Here is a 20,424-nt window from a genome sequence, read left to right as displayed (position 1 = left end):
TTATTTCATATCATACAGTACCATAGAATCACAGAATGGTTTGGCTTAGAAGGGACCTTAAAGATGACCCCATTCCAACACCTTCCACTTGACCAGGTTGCTCCAAGCCCCATCCAGCCTGGGCTTCAACACTGCCAGGCATGGGGCAGCCACAGCTTCTCTGGGTGACCTGTGCCAGTGCCTCACCACCCTCACAGAAGAGAATTTCTTCCTCATACCTAACCTAAACATCTCCTGTCTACTCTCTTTAGCATGTTTGATGTCATTCCCTGTTTTCTTATCACTCCACTATAAATAGCCCCTCTCCTGTTCTCTTATAGCCCCCTTAGGTACTGGAAGGTACAAAAAGCTCTCCCTGGAGTCTTCTCTTCTCCAGGCTGAACATCCCCAGCTCTCTCAGCCTGGAGAGATGAAATCCTTTCCTCCAACCTGTCAACTGCACCACACAGCTTCATGCCGTCCTCAGACTTGCTGAGGGTGCCCTCAATCCCAGTGTCCATGTCACCAACAAAGATGTCAGGCAGCACTGGTAACATTTTGACCCCTGAGGAAGGCTATTATAATTTATATCATTAATAAAAGGCAGCAGTTCTTAAAAGCCAGTGTTCAACAAAAAAAATAGAACACATTCTAGACATTGGCTTTGGTCTCATTGTAGTGCAAAAGTTCTTCTCATTAAATCTTATTTGAAGACATAATATTGAAAAAGAAATCACCCAAGAGAGAGCATTGTCTAATGTCCAAGTGTATTTGCACTGAGTTCGCAAGTGGAAATATTTTTCAATGCCTCAGAAAAGCTTCATTAAAATTAGGACCTGAAAAAAGTACTATGCATTATGTTATCTGTGCATTATTGTATTTATATTAACAGTCTTATCCCATTGTTCAAACTTTTACACAGTAAAGCCTTGCTCTACAAAATTACCACAAAAATTACTAGATGTATCTATCTACATAACTAGAAAATACTCCAGCACTATTGAAGTCAATGGTTCTTTATAGGGAAGATTTAGTGGAGCCAGGGAAAATAATATTTATGAAAATTAGCAATATATATAGTCCTTTATATTGAACATATTTTAATATTGCACTTTACTTGTGGAACTTTACTAAAATCTGAAACTTTACTGATGCTAGGGGAGAAATACAATATGGGCTCCATATTATCCAAGGTGACTAAACTAAATAAAAAGTAGATAGACAAATAAAATGGAAAATTTTAAAAAACTGAAACATTTTAAACCCACCCATATTCAAGGGAAATCCAGAGTCTATTTTGATAAATATGAAAATCTAAACATTTAAATCTACAGTGGCCATTTTAAAAATAAGTAGTTCAAATGCTAGGCTTGAATGAAAAGAAAGTAAGCAGCCAAAAACATCACATGAAAGAAAGGCAATTAGAAAAATATTGTAAACCATTGAAAATTGTGTAGTCCAAACTGAGAGAGAACAGGAAAGAGAATGTGATAGGAAGGCATGTACTTTTAGAAGCAACACACTTCATTTTGTACAAAGTGTTCCCTTGGCTCATCAAAGTGTAAAGAACAAACAGCAACCAGGAATCTTATTCACCCAAAAAGGATTTGTGTTATAGATGAACTTAATTAACCACCAGATGAAGAATTTCATCCAAGATGATTAGAAACCAAATTAGTGAAATGCAAAGAACAATTTTTAAATATTTTAGAATATTTATATTCCAGGAAAAAAAAAATAGAAAAGATAAATTTAGGGAAATAAATATAAATATATATATATATATATATATATTCTCTCAAAAACAATTTCTTCACTAAGCGAGCTAGTGGAACATTCTCTAGATATTATTGCTATAGTTTAAGTATACAACTCTATGGAAAAAAGCAAAGGCCAATGTCTCATTTTCAAACTAGATTATGCTTGAGAAGGCCTCAGAACAGTTGGAGTCATTAATAGCTTGGTGGAACAGGAAATAGTCCTAAAACTTGGGCAAAGAGAAGTGGAGGAGACTGAAAGCAATTTGAAAGAGAAGATACAAAGTAAGCGTGATAAATTAGTGGGGAGAGGGGAATGAAATCACTTAGATGAAATTTTATGAAGTTCAAAGTTCTGCAATAAAAGAAAAACTCAAATATACAGTACTGAAAAGGGAAGGCTGGAAAAGAAACAACTGGGTAAGTTGGATCACAGACTGAATATGAGTCAACTGTAGATGAACGTTTCAAAACAGAATAATATAATTCTGTGTTTATTAAAAATAAAGCTCTACATAAAACATGGAAGGAAATTATCCGCTGTACTAATGACTGGTAAAGCCACTGCTACATCTATTTTGGTCTCTCAATTTTAAGAAAGATGTGGTAAACTGGAAAGAGTCCTGAGGAGAACAAAGAACAAGGGGAAAATTATAAAATGTGACCTATCAGGAAAAAACAGAAGACTGAAGACAGAATTATAAACATCAGGCAATGTTGACTTTAAAAATTCTAAATTCATCACATATCCTGTTTCCATCAAAGGATGGCAAGAAATAATTAGCTTCATGTGTGAGAGAAGACTTAGATTAGATGCTAGAAAAAGTCTTTAGAGCAAGGAGACAGGCCTTCCTAGTGTGGGTGCAAGAAGGCTGATAGGGAAAGTAACCACAGCATTACTTTGCTCCAAATAAAAATTTTCAGCTGAAAATGAATACATAAAATGACTGCAATGAGAATAGGAGGAGGGAGACTCTGTCTCTCCAGCAAATAGCCTCTTTCACTCACAGCCTCTGTCTGCCACATCAAATACTCATGACCAGCTCTGTCCTGGTAAGAACTGGTACAGCTGCAATGGCTTGACATTTTTCTTGGTCTGTATTATCAGGTGGCATCAGACCCTGGCCTTTGTCTATGAAGTGAAAAGTGGGAAATGCTTTTATCAAAAGACAGCTGTGGAGAACTTTGGACAGTAGCCTTGCACCAGTGGTCAATTCCCTGACATCTTAACAGAGAGAGCTCCACACAAAGCCGTGCTTGTACTTCAGGGAGGTACCACACTAACTTTTCAACTATATTTCCCTCTCTGATACAGCTATGGTTACATCTAGCATTTCCCTCCTGCCCTTCCATTACACAGGCCATCCAAATTTATGGTCAAGTCCCTAACAAGCAAATGCATTGGACAAGAAGATAACAGCAGCAGCAAAAGAAACCACAAAATTCACCAAATGAGGCATAAGGATATTAAATCTAAAACCCTGCAGTTGCAGGAGAAATATTTATTTGCCTCCATCTTGGTATTTTGGCCAAGCATATTTGTTTGGATTTGTAAATAGTCTGGTTCAAATAAGCTGTTTTTCTGAGTAGCTGATTTTAAAGTTTCCTCTTGTGAGGAAATTTTCTTGTTGTTTTGCAGATAAAAATTGAATATATTTTGAAAAGACTGCCTACATCCATGGGGGAAGAATAATATTTTGACAGACGAAATGCCAATGTTTCTCTGCTTCATTCCTGGCCAAAGTCACTCACCAAGGTATGGGAGGTGCTGGGCAAAGGTCAGGCCTTTGGGTGCACTTTGGCTAAGTTTCTTCCTGGCTTAAGAAGGTTATTTGGGAACTATTGGCTCCAATGAATGCAGATAGTATCTGTGATTCTTTTTTTGGGTAATTCATTTGTTTATTGCCCTTACCAACATGGAAGACCTTGTTTTCAAAGAGTCAGTGACTGACAATTTGACTTATGCTCATCTCTTTTTAATCTGCTCTGGGCTACAGTTGCTGCTGAAGTGTGTTATAAGGAGCACACTGCAGTGTAGAATGCTGTTCAGGTGACAGCAGCTGACTGCTTCCCTTTAGGATCTCCTTGGCAGTAAAGGCTTATCCAATCTATACACAGAAAGTGGTATCATTCTAAGGTGACTGACCTTCCACACAAGAGGTATTGATAAGTTTAATTGTCATGTTTCTGCTCTATGCTTAGGCTGCAGAGTTATAGCAGCGGTCAGCTGCTTCTCCTCCTCAAATCTGGGGTGCCCCAGGGTGGCATCTGGCTCTTCCTCCCTTCTGCCACAGTGCAGGATCTGAGGGCCCAAACTGCTGAACTATAACAGCCTCAGTCAAGAGCTGAGCTGCCTGGTGTGCAGTCCCACCCTGACCCAACCAAAACCTCCCTCTGTTCATGTGTGATAGAGGGGATGAGAGGGGTTTTGTCAGATGCATCACCAGATGCTGCCAGATGTTGTTGGACGCCTTGCCAGAGTTTCCCCTGCAGCTGTTGGCTGTCACTGCTCCTTCTCTTACCTATTCCCAACACAGTACAGCTACATCCCACCCTTCTTGGAGCAGCTTCTCCAGCTCCAGTCAAGGCAGAAGCTTTGTGAAACACGCAGTAAAACTTTAGGCACTGAAGTGCAGCACAGGCACGACAGCAACAGACAGAACAGACTGACAACTTCTTCAAGCATTCCACCTAAGCAGGAACTGACTATAAAAAAGCACTGGAGAACTGCATCAGCAAAAGGTTCAGAGATAAAATAAACACTGTAAACATAATACAGCCTTTCATAGTAGGAGAAAGACTGAGGGAGGAGGAACAGTACAGCCTTTGCTGTTTTGACTGGCATCACTGCTTGTCTCACTCTGACAGGTTGCCAGGTTAAGGTTTTGTTTTGAATAAGTCGTTTCTCTTTGAACAGTGGCAACTGTTACCATTGTTACCCTGTTACACTGAATATAAAACAAAATTTCCACCAGCAGCTTTCCTGCCATATGTTTATTCTAGGAGGCAGCAGGCAGCTAGGATTTGGTAGCAATCACAGTGAGGAAACATTTGCAGGACCTGTCTCAACAATATGATTGCCTCAATCACAGTAATATCATACAGAAGGAGATCTGAATTCACAACTGCTGTCCATGAGACCTAACCTGAGAAATTTAATAATGTATTTTTTTTCTCTTTAATTGAAAGATTACTATTTCAAGAATCATCCCTCTAAAGTGCAAAGCATACACTTGAAGAATTAGTCCTGAAACTGTGTCAATCGTGTTTTAACTGCAAAGTTATTTGACAGATTTTTTTTAAACACTTTCACTTTTTCTCCACAATAAATCTAGACACATCCTGGTAAAAGCAGTTTCCCATAGAAAAGTGATACGAGGGGTGTAAAATAGGATTTCATAATGGTTTCATATTAGCACATCTCATATTAGCACATTACCATTAGGAAGATGTCTTTGAATATCTCCAAAAGCTATCATGATTTCCCAGTTACTCATGGAAAATATTATTATAAAATTTACTCCAATTTACTTATGATGTAGGTCTTTTCTTTCAAATCATTTAGATATGAAGAAATAGATAAATTAAAGCAAATGTAATCTCTCTTTATAAAAACACCTTCACAGTTAAATCAAATTATCATTACAGTGCTCAGTAGTTCATTAAAGCAGTTCTGTAAATAATGAGTGTTCCCTCTTTGCCTGAATTCCTCAAATGGACAACAAATTACCAGTGATCTCTCACTCCTAAACAAATTTTCTTAAATATTTGGTAAGATAGCTAGAAGTTCCTAGAAGTGGTTGAGAATAAACTACCCATATGGTCTCCTGGACTTAAAAAAAACCTAAAGTCTGATGTAATGTTACAGGCATTGGATGATAGTTTATTAATAACAGCTTACGTTTTTGAAAGAACCTAGAAGAGTTCGACTTTCAAATCCAAGTGCCCTTTAAAGGGAAATTGTTGCTAAATCCCATAGGTTCTTTTGAAATTCCAGACATCATTAAAAACTAGGAGATGAGAAAGATACATTGTTCTGACCTTAAAAGAGATCTACTGTCAACAATTTCAGCTGCTTGATACTGAATGAAAGGTATTAATTTTTTATGAATGAGTGGTCTTCAGCAATCCTAGAATTTAGCTAACATTCACATTGCCCTTCTTGTAGGTAAAATAAACTTCCTATACCAAAGTAGTGTAGTTTATTCATTACTCTGCAAGTAGCTAGATAGCCACCTTTGACTTGTCTAACTGCATTTCATTTTTTGAACATTAACAGGAACACTTTATACGTGTGAGATTTATGTCATGCTGAGACACTTCTTACAAGATTTATAGACCAAAATGTGAAGAAAGCAGATCTTTTGGAAGGTAAGAGAAACAAGACAAGGATGAGAGTGTTGAGCTTTTAACGAAATATAGATGCAGATATGGTTGCAAAAATATACATACAAGGAAAAAAACCCAAAAGTCTAATCAGTCAAAATTCATTGTTATGGCAATGGATTTGCCCCAGTACAGTCTGCCTGCCCTTGTTTTAACAAGTAATTGGTCATTTCTCAGTGCCAAGTGATTTCTCTGAGCATTGAAGTTGTTGCCTTCAGTGCTTCAGCTGGAGGGAATAAGCTATTAAGAAAAATTACTATGAAAGCAGATTAAAAAATAAATTAAACACTGTATCAGAAAGGGGCCAGTCTCCACTTTTGCAAGTGGTAAATACGAGACAGGAACTCTTTTTTCCCAGTTTACCTCCTCTCCCCTTTACCTATTTATTTCCAAGCTCACAGAGTACAGGAAAAGCAGCACTAAAAAAAAACAGGAGTAGGCAAGAGAGGAATACGCAGTAGATGTTAAGATATGCAAAGCAAAACATGCAAGTAAAAAACACAAATTAAATTCAAGGTTTTTGAATTTCTTTCTTTTATTTACTTGTGCTGAAGACTAACAAGCTTTTCATTACATCACATTATGATCCCATTATGTGTCATTAAAGTGTGTTACATTTACAGATTCTGAAAAACTGATGTGGTGAAGCAAGTTATTGGAAAAAATGTATAAAGATGTTTGGACTGAAGTATTTGTATCCTTTCACTTAATAATGCTCAGTAAATAAAATCTGACATCTTCCTTATTAAAACTATGAAGTGATGTAGAACATCCTCCCTCAAGGACACCTCAAATGTAAAATAAACAGAATGTAAAGAGGGCACACTTTTCTCTCTCCACAAAACGTTCCCATCTTTTGGCTGAAACAAAGAAGCTGCATAAAGTTAGCTGCATGTCCCAGTAATGAAGAGAAGGAATTGGAAAATAACCCTGCCAATTGAAACTGCAGGAGGTTTTTTGGCCAATGTAGTGTCAACACAGTGTCCCTTTGGCCAACCAAGAGGTTATTGAAACAACAGGAAAAAAAAAATACATAGAGTTGTCAAAAATGTCCATGAATAGATAGGGCCAAATTTTCCAAAGACAAAAGTCTGTTTCAAGCAGACAAAAGAATCAGCATGAATTATACACCTGTATATGCCAAAGTGCCACATGAAAACATCTGAGTGTAAGTAGATGGGAGCAAAGACAGAAAATAAACCAGTGGAAAATGTTCCGTCCACACTTTTTTTTTCTTTTTTTTTTTTCTTTTTCTTCTTTTTTCTTTTTTCTTCCCACAGAAAGAAGTACAAGAGGAATTTTTTGTTCTCCAGTGTTCTGGATGTCAAAGCTTTCAAATTTATAAGAAGTGAAAATCTGTGCAAATTTCATCCACAGTATAAACTCTCAGCTTACATCTGCTCTGGCAATTTGCACATAAGGAAATATAATCTCTGAGTTTTGTGATAATAGTTGCACTTTCAAAACACAAGTTCTTGTATGAATGAACCAGTCATTAAAGACAGAGCGTAAAAAGTGATCATGAAGTGCCAGAATCTTCTATTGCAGAATTCTTCTAAAAGATGATGACCCACTGCTAAACACTGGGAGAGATGTAGCATCTACTGGAGCCAGTAACACTCCCTGCAACTAATTAATTAGAAGGCTGACGACCAAATAGTTGTGATTTTAGAATTGTCTGGAGACTGGACTGGATTTAGGGGATGAAACTAAACATGACTTTATTTCTTTTCAAATGTATTCTTACATTGGTGGATCCCCTATACCCTCCCAAGCCCCTTAAATGAAACAGAAAATTATTGACTAAGTCAGAGGTATCTGGCAGACCTAATGGAATGCACTGATTGTGTTCAATGACATCTGCTCCACAAAGAAGCATTACCTGGCTCTGTTCAGAATAAGCCAGCTGTCCAGTCAGCTGGAATGAGCAGTGAGAGGCATCTGAAGAAATCAGAAATAGGATAAATGCAAACTGCCTTCAGATTAATCAAGAAATGGTCTTTCCTAGCAAAAAGCCAGGCATCCAAGGGGGAAAAAAAAGGATTGCCAATTGAAGATCATGTGTCTCTCTAGAGGTATTTCCATAGGGACATTTCTTTGGATCAGGATGACAGGAAGGAGATTTGTCAGTGTATACACTACATCCAAAAGCAGCTTTCCTTGGCTTACATGAGATTTACATTAAATAAATCTGCTGTCAAATCAAGATTCTGGACTTTGTACACTCTCTTCAGGGACTGTGTCTTGAACAGGGGAATAAATTGTTTACATCCCTTTACAGTAAATGACAATATTTCTACAAATATTCTAACCTCTTGCCACAGGGAAAAAAAGAACCAAACCATGTTATGATTCAGGTCTGACATATACCTTAAATAAAATAATAAAATAAAATAAATATACCAGGTAGCATTTGGAGAAAATGCCCACATGAAACAGCCTCTACCAGAGTTCTTAAGGGACTGATTTTGTAATATTCAAACTAGCATCACCATTCAGAAGCTAAGAGACCCAAGGAAGAAAACTGGAAAAAAGTCATGTTCAACTCTCCAAATCCCACTTTGCTACACAGGCAAAAGAAAAACAGTTGAAAGGGTTCAGTAAAAAGAAAAAAATATCAGCAGAAGCAGAAAAGAGAAAAACATAAGCAGAGAATATAGGAGTAGTCATGGAGACAGTTCAGTTACTGAAAGGATTATAAAGAATTGAGTTGAAATGGGTGAGGTAACACAGAGACAACTTTGCCATTTGGAAACCAATGAAAGGTGGCAAAGTTACAAACCAGAGGAAGTGAAACCAACAGGGGAGGACCTGAAATTATACAGTACAGCCATAACAAGACTTGGTGGACTAACATTCATTACTGGAAAGTGGATCTTGAAATATATGATAATCTTCTGAAAGCTAGAAACAAAATCAGGAGTAGAATACTGCCATAGTTTAATAAAGAACATTTCTGCAAATAAAAATCTGTAGTAACGTGGACAAAACCATAGCTTTTAAGGTCAAAATCAATTTGAATGAAGGACTTTTAAATGAATTAGGGTCAGAAGTTTGCCATTGCCTCACATGGATCAAATCTGAACCAGGATGAGGGCCTCATTAATATTTTGTTGGAAGGAAAATGGCTATCAGCAATTGTATCATTGTGTGGACACATAAATTTCTGAGACATATTGGAAAAAACATGCTACCAAATATGGTAGGACCTACTTATTTCTGAATATGATAGCCAACATATTTCTTCACTAAATGTACCGTGACTAATAAGTACCATTACAAAAAATGTTCTGGTCAGCTGGAAATGAAAGATCCAGCAGAAGACCTGGGCATAGAATTTAATCACAAGATTACAGTGAGTCACCAGAGTGATAATAAAGTACAATGTGATACTAGCCCATGGCAAAAGCAAAGTATTTCCAATAGAAATTGGGATGTATTAATGTCATTATAAAAGATAACAGCAAACTGAAGACAGTGCTCTGTGTTATGTTGTGTGCAAAGATGAACTCATACCAGAAGAGGTGGAAGGAAGGTCCAGTCATCCTTGTTAGGGAACTGAGAGTCTACTTTGGGAGGACAGAAAAAAATGGGAGCACAGATGAAATGTGGCTGCTCTCTATGAATTGTGTTAGCATGAGGTAAGAACTGGAGAACTGCAGGGTTATGTTAGGAGGGAAATAAAGTGTCCTGAATTAATTTAGGAAAGAAAAAAAGAACAAGTTTCCTTACAATCAGCTGCACAAAGCCTTGAAAGAGCTTCTTGAAAGAAGTGCAGGAGCAAAAAGTAATCATTGGCTAATGATGAAAGATAATGAGGTTAGGGATGGGAGTACATGATGCAGTTCATCCCCAGTGCAGAAGACTGCAAATAATGGTCCACTAAAACCCTTCCCCTGTTCAATGTCCACATAAAATTATTAAATGTATCTAAGATGCAGATTTTCATCAATACATACCAAGATACTCACACACAAAAATTTATACCTGTGTAATATAGCACACAAAATCAGAGAATCATAGAATGGTTTGGGTTGGAAGGGACCTTAGAGATCCTATTCCAACCCCCCAATATACTTAGTTCCCCTACGCAGAGTACAAAGCTGTAGTGATTTATATAAATGCAAGACACTGTTTAATATGTTAGGGGTTTTTTTGCACTATATACAACAAGATTCATAAGACCTACACTAAAGAAAATGTGGAAATATGAGCTAAATCTGTGTAGCACCAGCTAGTATCAAACACCATTCTCTTTTTATAATGGAAATTACATTTTTTCAGTCCATTGTTTCCTTCTTTCTTCCTCCCACCTTCTGTTTAAAACATGAACATTAAATAAAACAAAAGGGTCACATTTAGAAAGCATAGATGAAAATAGGTGTTAACTTAGACACACATAATTTAGGCTGTGTTTCAAAAGGAATAATACACTACACAATGTACATTTTTCTCCTCTGTCTCAAAGTCCCACACCACACAAAATGCTGTGTAAAATTTTTTCAGATATTGTTGTCACAAATGTTTCAAAGTTTAAAAATGCTGAAGACTTTTTTGTGTTATCTGTGGTGGACCTAAGGAACAAACTGCTCCTAGCTGTCACTGAGTCAGTGGACTTTTAAAAGGAATGAATCATTTATGACTACTAATAATTCCTGTAGCTATGCAAGATAGAACAATGAATTCAGCATCAAAATTGCATTTTTCAGGAAATAAGTGTCTGTGAGTATGGTGTCAGAAAATAATTTCTTCTTAATTTCTGCTATTCATTTTGACAGGTATGGGGATATTTCAGCTTTCCTTTACTGTAGGGGTAGTAGCTCTTGTATGAAGACAAGACATGAGATATGGATTGAGGCTCCAGTGCAATGTAGTTTTCTTCCCTTTCACACAGAATATGACTCTTTCTTTATACTCTACATATGAGGACCAAATTCAGCAAAGAAAGCTATGTAAAATTGACATAACTGTAAGAAATTTCAGGGTTGAGCTGAGAAAGAAACAGGGAAGATTTTCTCTAAAATTCAAGAAGCTGTTTGTATGAACTTTTCAACAGTAATATACAAAATTATACAAGCTGTTGAAATTTCATGACTAGTATCAGAATCTCAGTGCTTGAGCCTCTGCCCTTCAGACCTCAGTTAAACTCAAAATTGTCATCTTGATGTAAACTTCCTCTCTAGTCCACACAAAAAATAGCTTGACCATTCCAGGTAATGAGCAGAGTTACAGAGCTTGTATGGCTCACTCAGAAAGAGCTAATATGGAACTTACACATTATAAGTGCATTTCTGCATCTCTGCCTGGTAGGCACACATGACATACAAAGTTGGATAGGAACGAAGGAGGGAGGAAAAAAGATTCCAAAATAATTTGCACTTGCCACTTCCAGGTATCTACACTTTTAAGGTCCACACATGAGATTTTAAATATCTGCAAACCACATCTCTCAAACGACATACAGAACAACAACATTACTTAATTTCTTAACTTGAAGTATGTAAAATCTCAAAGACTACTAGAGGGCACATATATGAAAAATCAAGCTTTGGGCCTTCAGTCTGCTTCTTAATGTACTCATCACAGAAATGTATAAGAAGTCTACAAGATAAGTCACAGGAAATACATTCAACAGCATTCTTCAAAATTTCACCAGAACAGGAATAGAGCAGACCTCCACTGCCAAGGACAGTTTTGATCTATCTGCCTGTGTTGGGCTCATTGGGGAATATTTTCCACTGCTTTCCTATGGCAGGACATCTAAGAAAATGTGGAGAATTACATAAAATCAGATCCACCAAAATCAAAACACATAACCTATTTGAGTAGAAACTAAGATTTTTTTCACTATTACAGCAAGTCTTCCGTGATAAAAGTCCTAATATTTTGAGACATGTGCTTGCATTGCAACAAGTGATTCAAATCATTCTCAAACTCGAATCATGAGTAGATTGCTTGCAGTACATCTGTCCATCTGGAAATTTCAGATTTTGTTTATCTATTTTCACAGGAGTTTTGACACATCAAATACTTGGGGTAGCAAAAAATGACAATTCATTTTGACCACACACTGTCTAGGTAAACACATGTCAAATGAGGAATGCTGAAATCAAAACAGGCTTTAGTATTTGTCTCTCCATCAGTTGCAGACTTCCTGGCTACTGGTCCAATTTTTAGTTACTGCTTCAATACTGTTCAAGAAGAAAAGCAGCACTCAGATAATTGTCAACTCTGTAGCATGAAGAGTTGAATGGCATTATATGTGTCTAACAATAATAATATTTCTACACTGTCCAAAAATACACAGAGCAACTGTTGAGGCCTCTTCACTGCAAGCCATCACACTGGGGCTGAGAGCAGACCAGCCCCACAGTGAAATGATGGAAGCAAAGCTTTTGAAAATTCATGTACTTTGTATGCTGGAAATTTAGTAGAACTGAACTAGTCCTACCTGGAGCTGGGAGCTAGTCAGCAAACTTTTAGGCATCAATGGACACTGAGCTCAGGAATCAGGGCTCCCCTTGAGAAAAAGTGAAATCTCATTACATACCCACCCAAACAATTGTAAATCCCCTGTAACCAGATGTTCCCACCATCTTAGATTTACACAAGACATAAAAAAGAACCTAAGAGGAATTTAAAAGCAACCAAAAGCCAGAGCAGTAGGAGAAGGTTTGGATTCCAACCTGCCTGAGCTTGGAAAGGCTTCACACACTCTACTTTTCAGCTTGAGCCCATCTGCAGTTTTCAGTGTGTTTGTCAATATAAATTAGACCTTTAAAAAATTATCTTACCACTAACTCTTTAGGTGTTATCTTAACAGCTGGGTAAATCATTTGCACTGAAATTCTGACTCCTTCCAATGGGCCCTGCCTCCCAGGCTACACGAGTTTATGAACCCCAGAGCATTCAAATGAACTCTGCAATGTAGTTGTCCATAAACACAACAAGCTCCAAAATCTCCCTCCACAGTCAACATCCCTTTACTCAATACATACTCTGAATTCCTCTTCTTCTGCTGTCTCTAATCCTCTCAAACACTTCATGCTTTCCAAAATCAACTAAATGGAGACCTGAAATTTAGAGGAGATGAAGAATTAGATAATGCAGTGTTAGTCTGATTCCCTTCCAAGCACAGAAACAAAGCCTGAAGGTTCACTTACCCCGTGGAAATTAAAGATGTTTAAGACTAAGACAAGCCTAATCTGCAGCCTGCACCAACCATAGATAAGGAAGGGCCTTCACATGTATTTATCCATATTTATTTTTCAAGTGCACAAACTGTATGCACCACAATTCTCTGAAAACTTTGCGAAACACATCACACCATGGCAAGCAGCCATCAGAAAATGACCAGGACAGCTAAAGGAATCATTTAGAAATCAACATTTAAAAAACCCACTTAGTAGATTATTTGCTATAAAATGTAGCTAGGATGATAGCAGAGAGCTACATAAAAGCCTTGAAAATATTTGTTTGTTTTTAATGGTTTGACTTTTCAAAATAATTGTTTTATTTAAAAATGTACTTAAAATTAAGGAGAATTAAAAATCCCACAAGTATATGAAATAAAGTATTTTGGTGTAGAAAATGTTTAATGTAAGCAGAAACAATGTCTTATCTGCATTACATTTGGATTTTTCATTACAGTGAGATAAACAATTTTTTTCACTATGAGTCAATCTGAAATACTTTCTAATTTTTTTTTTAGTTCAGAAAGTAAAGGGAAAAATTAATTATGCATTAAGACCTAATGGCAAAGTTTTCTCTGAAAAGAGGCTGGAACTTTCTACCAAGTTCAAATTAAGTCTTATTTGTTTATTTAAGTTCAGTTCAGTAAGTGACTACGTCCATGTACATATATAGAAGAAAATAATTGGGGTTAGCTTCTCATTTTGTCATGTTTTAGGAAGTGTGCTTCTCCCTAAATGTGGCATTCACATATATAATTCTAGCTCACATATATCACACATCACATTACATGTGGATATCAGGTTGCCAATGTGTCCTATAATCAGTGCATCATGTCCCCTGCCTGAACCCAACCTGGTCCCAGTAGGATGAGGTCACAAAGTAATTAAAGTGTTAATAAAGTTATGAATTTGATGTTAGGTTTTTACTGCTGAAAGACCAGCCAGAAATTATGCTGTGCATTTTACCCTGTACAAGTGTCTGTCAAACAGGCTGAAAGTAGCCATTGGAACAGATACTTTAAACTTCATCTTCAAGCACACCATGCAACCTGGCTTAATGGAAAATGCCTATGAGCTACTATGCAAGGGGCCTGACATACTAAATTTATAGAATAGAAAACATGAAGACATTGGTTTTCCACCTCAAGATATTAGACAGCTGTGTTTATTCTGAGAATTTTTTTACAGATAGGAAATCAGACATAATGTTTTTTTTCTAATAGGAGTAAGAATTCTTTTTAATTCCTTTTCTGAAGCCATTAGTTTCTGTCTTAGCCACTGTCTTAGCACTGTTCATGCTCTCATCAAAATGACTCAGCCGTAACTATTTTCACTGGAATCAAGCACAGGCTTCATAGTTTCCAATTCAGTGCTATTCTTTGTCATCTTTCTTATTCCTAACTCTGAAATTAAGGCCTTATGTTTTAATAAGCTGTCTTAGAAGAACTGCTGAAAGAATTTATCTGTGACAATACTTGGCAAACTCAGATTTCTGGGTTTAACCCACTGAATCACTTCTAAGGACTTTGCCATCCAGGTACTGCAGCATTTGAAACCCCACCTGCAACACAGGAGTCCAGCATGTCTGACAGCTTTTTTTTACAGGCCAAAATTACCTTAGTGCAGATAGAGAGCTGCCCATACAACACACTCTGGTTGCCCCAGACAACTCACAAGAATCCAGCCAGTCATGGATGTATCCTAACAAATCCTCTGAGGATTTCCCACATGCAGATATCATCAGCAAATAACATAGCTTCCTTTGTGACTAATGCTCCAAATGACACAATGGCTAAGGGATGGCATTCCTCATTCACTGCAAGAGCCAAGCATAAATTAAACTGTTTTCATCTTTTTTAAAATATTATATGGCCACCCACCAAAACCGATTTTTAGCCTTCTTTTAGTCCTCAAGATTCTGTATGTTTTCTTGTTTGTTCACTGGAGCCTGATGGCAGGCAAAATTACTAAAAAATAACAGAATAACCTCTTTCCTGTCTAATGATTTGTACTGAGAGGAACTTTTAAGTTCTGGAAAGTCTGAAGGTCTTCTTCATAAATCTGATTAGCTTCTCAGCATTCTACAGGCATTTCTGTAAAATTACCTAGGCAAGAGTGATCATAGACAAAACCAAGATTTATTAAAAACAGAGAAAAGGGAATTCAAAGAAACAGTTTCCTGAATAGCAGTGAACTTTACACTTCAGTAAACTGAATTTCTATGATGGCACATGGTAGTGATGGGGCGAGACACATAACTTCAGGTAGTTTGCAAAATAAGGGTAACCTGACACAAACATCACACTGTTAATATGTTTCATCCTCAGCCAAATATACATTTGAGTACACATATTCCTAATAAAATATCACAGTTCCAAATTTTTGATGTTCAGTCTAAATACTTTTTATGATAGATACACAAATTAAAACACAGTATCAGTTTACAGAAGAGTATATTCCTCAGGATCACTTCACATTGCAACATCCACACAAAGCAGATGGTTATATTGTTTTGTCTTCTGTCTTTAAACTTAATTAATAACTAATGGTAACAAAAACCAGTGACTCTACCTGACTGCAGACATCACTGGAGCAACTAAAGTAAAAGTTGGGGAAAAGTGACAAGCTTTGATCAAGTGAGAGTTGCTGTTTCTTTCCAGTTCTATCATTTCACCTAGTAAAAGGCATTACCTCTCTATACAAAATTTTGACCTTACTTTACCTAAATATCTCAGAAATATTGAAAGGTCAAAATATCTGCTGTTCATCTGCTCATTAGCTTTTCCCACTGTTAGTTACATCTATAACTGAAGGAGAAGGGCAAAGATTAAACTGTCACTATCCTTGCTAACCAAGTCAAAGACTGTATGCAGTGGGAATGCTCAGAGATCCTGGCTTGCCAGCACAATAAGATTTTCAATGCCACATTTTTTAGGGTCACTGTTGTGCTAAGCCAGAGCTGTGTCACTTCTCTGATATCTCCTGAACTGAATGACGTCTTCCCATAGCAGGAAAGAAAAGGTGAATGTCCCCTACTGGCAGATGTGCACAAGAATGGCTGGATTTTGAAGACATACCATGTTCAGTCTTCAAGCTGTTTCTGGCCTCCACTTTTCCTAGAGTGTGCAAAAGAGAAAGGAAATCTATACAATAGTAGACATCTTCATGGCAAATGAAAAAACTTTACACACTTTAAAATATTGTTCGCAAGTTTCGTCATGTAATCATTGCCTCCATGGGTTTACATATATCTATTCATTGAATTTATTGGCCACACATGCTTCCATCAAAATGACTTGGCCATAACTGTTTTCACTGGAGTTAGGCACAGGCTTCATAGTTTCCAATCTAGTGCTAATCTTTGTCATCTTTCTTATTCCTAACTCTGAAATTAAGGCCTTATGTTTTAATAAGTGAAGAAGATACAAGATACACTACTTCCACAATCCAATAAAATTTCTCTTTTTTTAGGCATATTCACACTGGGCTGAGTCTTTGTTTACAAAATGGTTAAGGTTTCTAGTTATTGAAAGAGATCAAATATATACTGAACTCCACTTTATCCATTACAGAAATCAGCTTCAGTGTTTTGTTATGAAACTGTAAAACACAGCACCAAGGAGAACCACAGATTCCAAAACTCTGTCAGAGAACCCCTTGGGCACTTCAAGAGAGATTAAATCTACAGATTGTTCAGGACAAAATAACTTGGCTTGCTTTTTGGCACCAGAAAAAAAAATACCACCATTTCTAAGACCTCAGTTTCAGTTTGCTCCTGATTTCCCAAACATCTCAAATTCTCACTGCTGGAATTCCTCATGGCCGAATTCCTTCCAGTTTTTGTTGAAGAGCCTTCTTCACAGAAATATCACAAAATTATCTCGTGGCATAAATGGGTATTTTCTAAACCCTCATCTTAACTATCTAATCCCTGCACTTAAGCCTTCATCTTCATTTCAATCATAACTGAAGGCTCCAAGCCTGATTTAGGGAAGTCAGAAGGTACAATCCCTTGGTTTAAAATAAGAAAGACAGAACAGCAACAATACTGTACTCCTGCATTCTGAAAAGCAGTTTCAGACTCTGTAAATGTATCCTCACAGTCTACAGAGACAAGGATAGGAAAAAACCCACCACCTGAGAACCCTTTCCATGTGTCTAGGAAAGGCAACACAGACCAGCACAGACTCTTTCACTCACAAGGGAAAAAGATTCATGACCAGGGCTGTCCCTTCCTGCTGTCCTGCTGACACAGCCCATAAAGCACACCACCCAGCAGGTATAGCATGCAAGCCTGGTTTTAAACAGAACTGCCTCATAAAACTGAACACCTGTAATTCCCTGAGGCACCCACACTGCCTAATCTCAAGCATGTAACATGACTGCACTGCAATTTCAAAGCAATATCAATTCAGACTTCAACCAAATTACATTATCTCAGTTTATGCCACTCTCTTCTGTCCACATTAACTTTCTTTTTTTTCATATTATTAGCTTTCAGTTGGCAAAGTTTTCTTATCTAACACATTTTTCACAAACATGAACACTGCAGCAATCACTGCAGCAGAGGGGTATGAAAAGGGCAGCTGATCCCTTTAAGTAATAGTACAGATTGTTTAGGCAACTGCAGCCTCTGTTCCTCACTGACTGGTGTCAATGGCAATTAGCCATAATGGTATTTGCAATGTTGCAGAGGAAGAAACACTAATCTGTGTTTGTATTTATGTCAAATTGTGAGCCTGATGTATTGGCACTGACTGGTGCTGCAGCAGGCAAAAACCCAGAGACTGTAAATCTTATTTTCTCTTTGAAATTTCATGACATAAGAACTGTACTTCCAGGCACTTTTGTGCTCTTTTGCTTGTCAGAAATGTGGAAAGAAAAAAAAAAAAAGGCAATGCTAAAAAAAAATGGGACTTTTCTATATGGAAAGTATTGCCTTTCCTTCAGAAAAGCCAACTATTCAACCTTTTTGAAATTTGGTAAGAGAAAACCAAATAATTTTGGCCAAAGCCACATAGAAATAGTTTGGGGGTTTCCCACAAAAAGCCCTGCAAGTTTCTAAGAAATGTAGATACTATCTGGAAGTACATTCAAAAAAGTCTTTTTTCCTTTCAAATAAGGATTCAGAGACATAGGTCATTTGGGGTAATCTCCTCCTCCTTATTTCATCCATTATGATACTGAATTTAATTTCATTAGAAGGAAGCCTCTCATCAAGCACTATATTTTTTTTTTAAATTAACAACTTTCATGGGAAAACAACACGAGCCATTTTTATCTGTGTCTGTTGTTGTCTGCTGTAGTGGGAAGCTCTAAAAAATAAAACAGCCCAGCATCACTGGTAAGTATTATCACACATAAATCCAACTGTCAATTATAAATTCTGACAATGCTTAACTGTTCAATTCAATCTCAGATGAAGCTAAAACCAGGAAGTGCTACTGAAGAGAAAGATGATGACAAATTCCAAGTATCAAAATATCTAATGCTGACCCAGAGGATTTATGATCCTGAAAGCATCTGACCTCAATTTGAAGAACTTTGGAAAATTCTACTGTTGATTTGTCCAGCAGTATTTGAGGAAACAAGAATAAAATGCATAATAAACCATGATATATGCATAAGGACATATCTAAACAGCTAAATATATAAAGAAGAGTTTTTCTATAATCCAAGAAAAACAGCAGCAAAAGAAAAGACAAAAAAAAATTTAAAAAGCAGACCAAGAAAAGATAAAAGCTTTCACTTAATTTTTCTCCATATCCTTAACAGGTTCAAAAGTCACATAGAGGTATAAAACTTATATTAAGAGAAATATGGAGAAGAACAAAGAGAAATATGGAGGGAAAAAATAAAACCAGAGAGAAAAAAACTGAGACTTCACATATACTCCTATAAAAATGTCCATGCAGAGAAAAAAAAGAAAAGTGAACTAAAATTTCAGGAACGGAGCACTTAGAATTTATTATTGCATTTCCCAATACCACAGATACAGGCAAAATCAGAGCATGTAAATGAGTTCATTTAAGTCTCATATTCCTGACACTTTTCCAATGAACATTTCAGGCTCATTTTGAAAAACACACCCAAGACAGATTTTCTTCTGGTGTTTGCCTGAGTGGTAGTCTTGCCTCTGCATAAGAATGCTGCCCTTTTTACAGATCCATTCCAACACTTTTCCTAATGTTTCACTTTGAACTGAAGAAAATGAGAATTCTCAAGATGCACCCTTTTAGAAAACTGAGTCACATCAGGTCACAGTGATTTGGCTTCAATGACTACATAAAACATTGCAGTTGGCACAGATGTATCATAAACAGCTTGGTAGTGTTTTTGAACGAAATGTGCATGCTTGGAAGCCTGCTGAAAGATGAACATGGAGATGTAGATTTTCACTTCTCATTTCTGTTCTTCATGCTGGCAAAGCACCTGCATGTTACAGGCAAATGCTAAACTCTGTTTGGATGCAAGAGTTTACTCCCTCCCTCATTTATATCCACTTTCATGGCATTCTCATGTAGGCTTTCTTCTCTGTTTACTCTCAGCTTAGTGGTGTGACAGCCTCTGGAGTTCCACCTCAACAGTAAATCCCATTTTCAAAGTGCCTTCTCAAGAACCACACTGTAAGATTCATGTGTCTGTCTTCACCAGAAAGCATTTTTAAGGATTACTTGGCAAATCTGGGGTTCAGAAATTTCTGCCAGTACCAGGAATATATCCCAGCTCCTCTGTGCAATAATAAGAAGCTTCCAGCTCCCACCTTGTCACAGCTGGGTATGAAGAAGACAGAACTGAAAGTATTGATGTGGCTCTGTGGAAGAAATTCATGCAAAAAGCAAGAGGAATGAGGCACTATTTTCTCCCAGCTTTACCCTATGATAAATTCAGTCACTTGAATGGAGTCACCATGGAGTAGAATTAATATAATACAGTGATAAATCAGGCCTATTGATGCACTGACAGTGCCCCTGTAGGACCTTCTCAGGCCGCCAGCCTACTGAACATTGCTCACAGCATTGTCTTCCCAAGCAGTGTGCCATGCCATTTCCACAGACAAATTGTTTCCTGACACAGCAGAGACAGATCTCCATGCTTCCTGCTTAGCT

General features: G+C 37.1%; 1 long non-coding RNA gene across 1 annotated transcript in view; it reads right to left on the bottom strand.

Annotated features, from left to right (window-relative positions):
• Window positions 1-20,424, bottom strand: part of LOC139589767 (uncharacterized) — a 184,239-nt gene that overhangs the window by 55,631 nt on the left and 108,184 nt on the right. The window contains exon 8 of the long non-coding RNA XR_011679125.1: window positions 13,121-13,195. This is a non-coding gene — a long non-coding RNA (uncharacterized lncRNA). The remainder of the gene's footprint in view (window positions 1-13,120; window positions 13,196-20,424) is intronic.

Source organism: Agelaius tricolor, unplaced genomic scaffold (assembly GCF_023055355.1).
Source record: "Agelaius tricolor isolate 1412-34295 unplaced genomic scaffold, bAgeTri1.0.p SCAF_5, whole genome shotgun sequence".
In the NCBI taxonomy this organism is placed as follows: domain Eukaryota; kingdom Metazoa; phylum Chordata; class Aves; order Passeriformes; family Icteridae; genus Agelaius; species Agelaius tricolor.
Note: the sequence above shows the minus strand (reverse complement) of the source record. Positions and strands in the feature narration are given on the sequence as shown.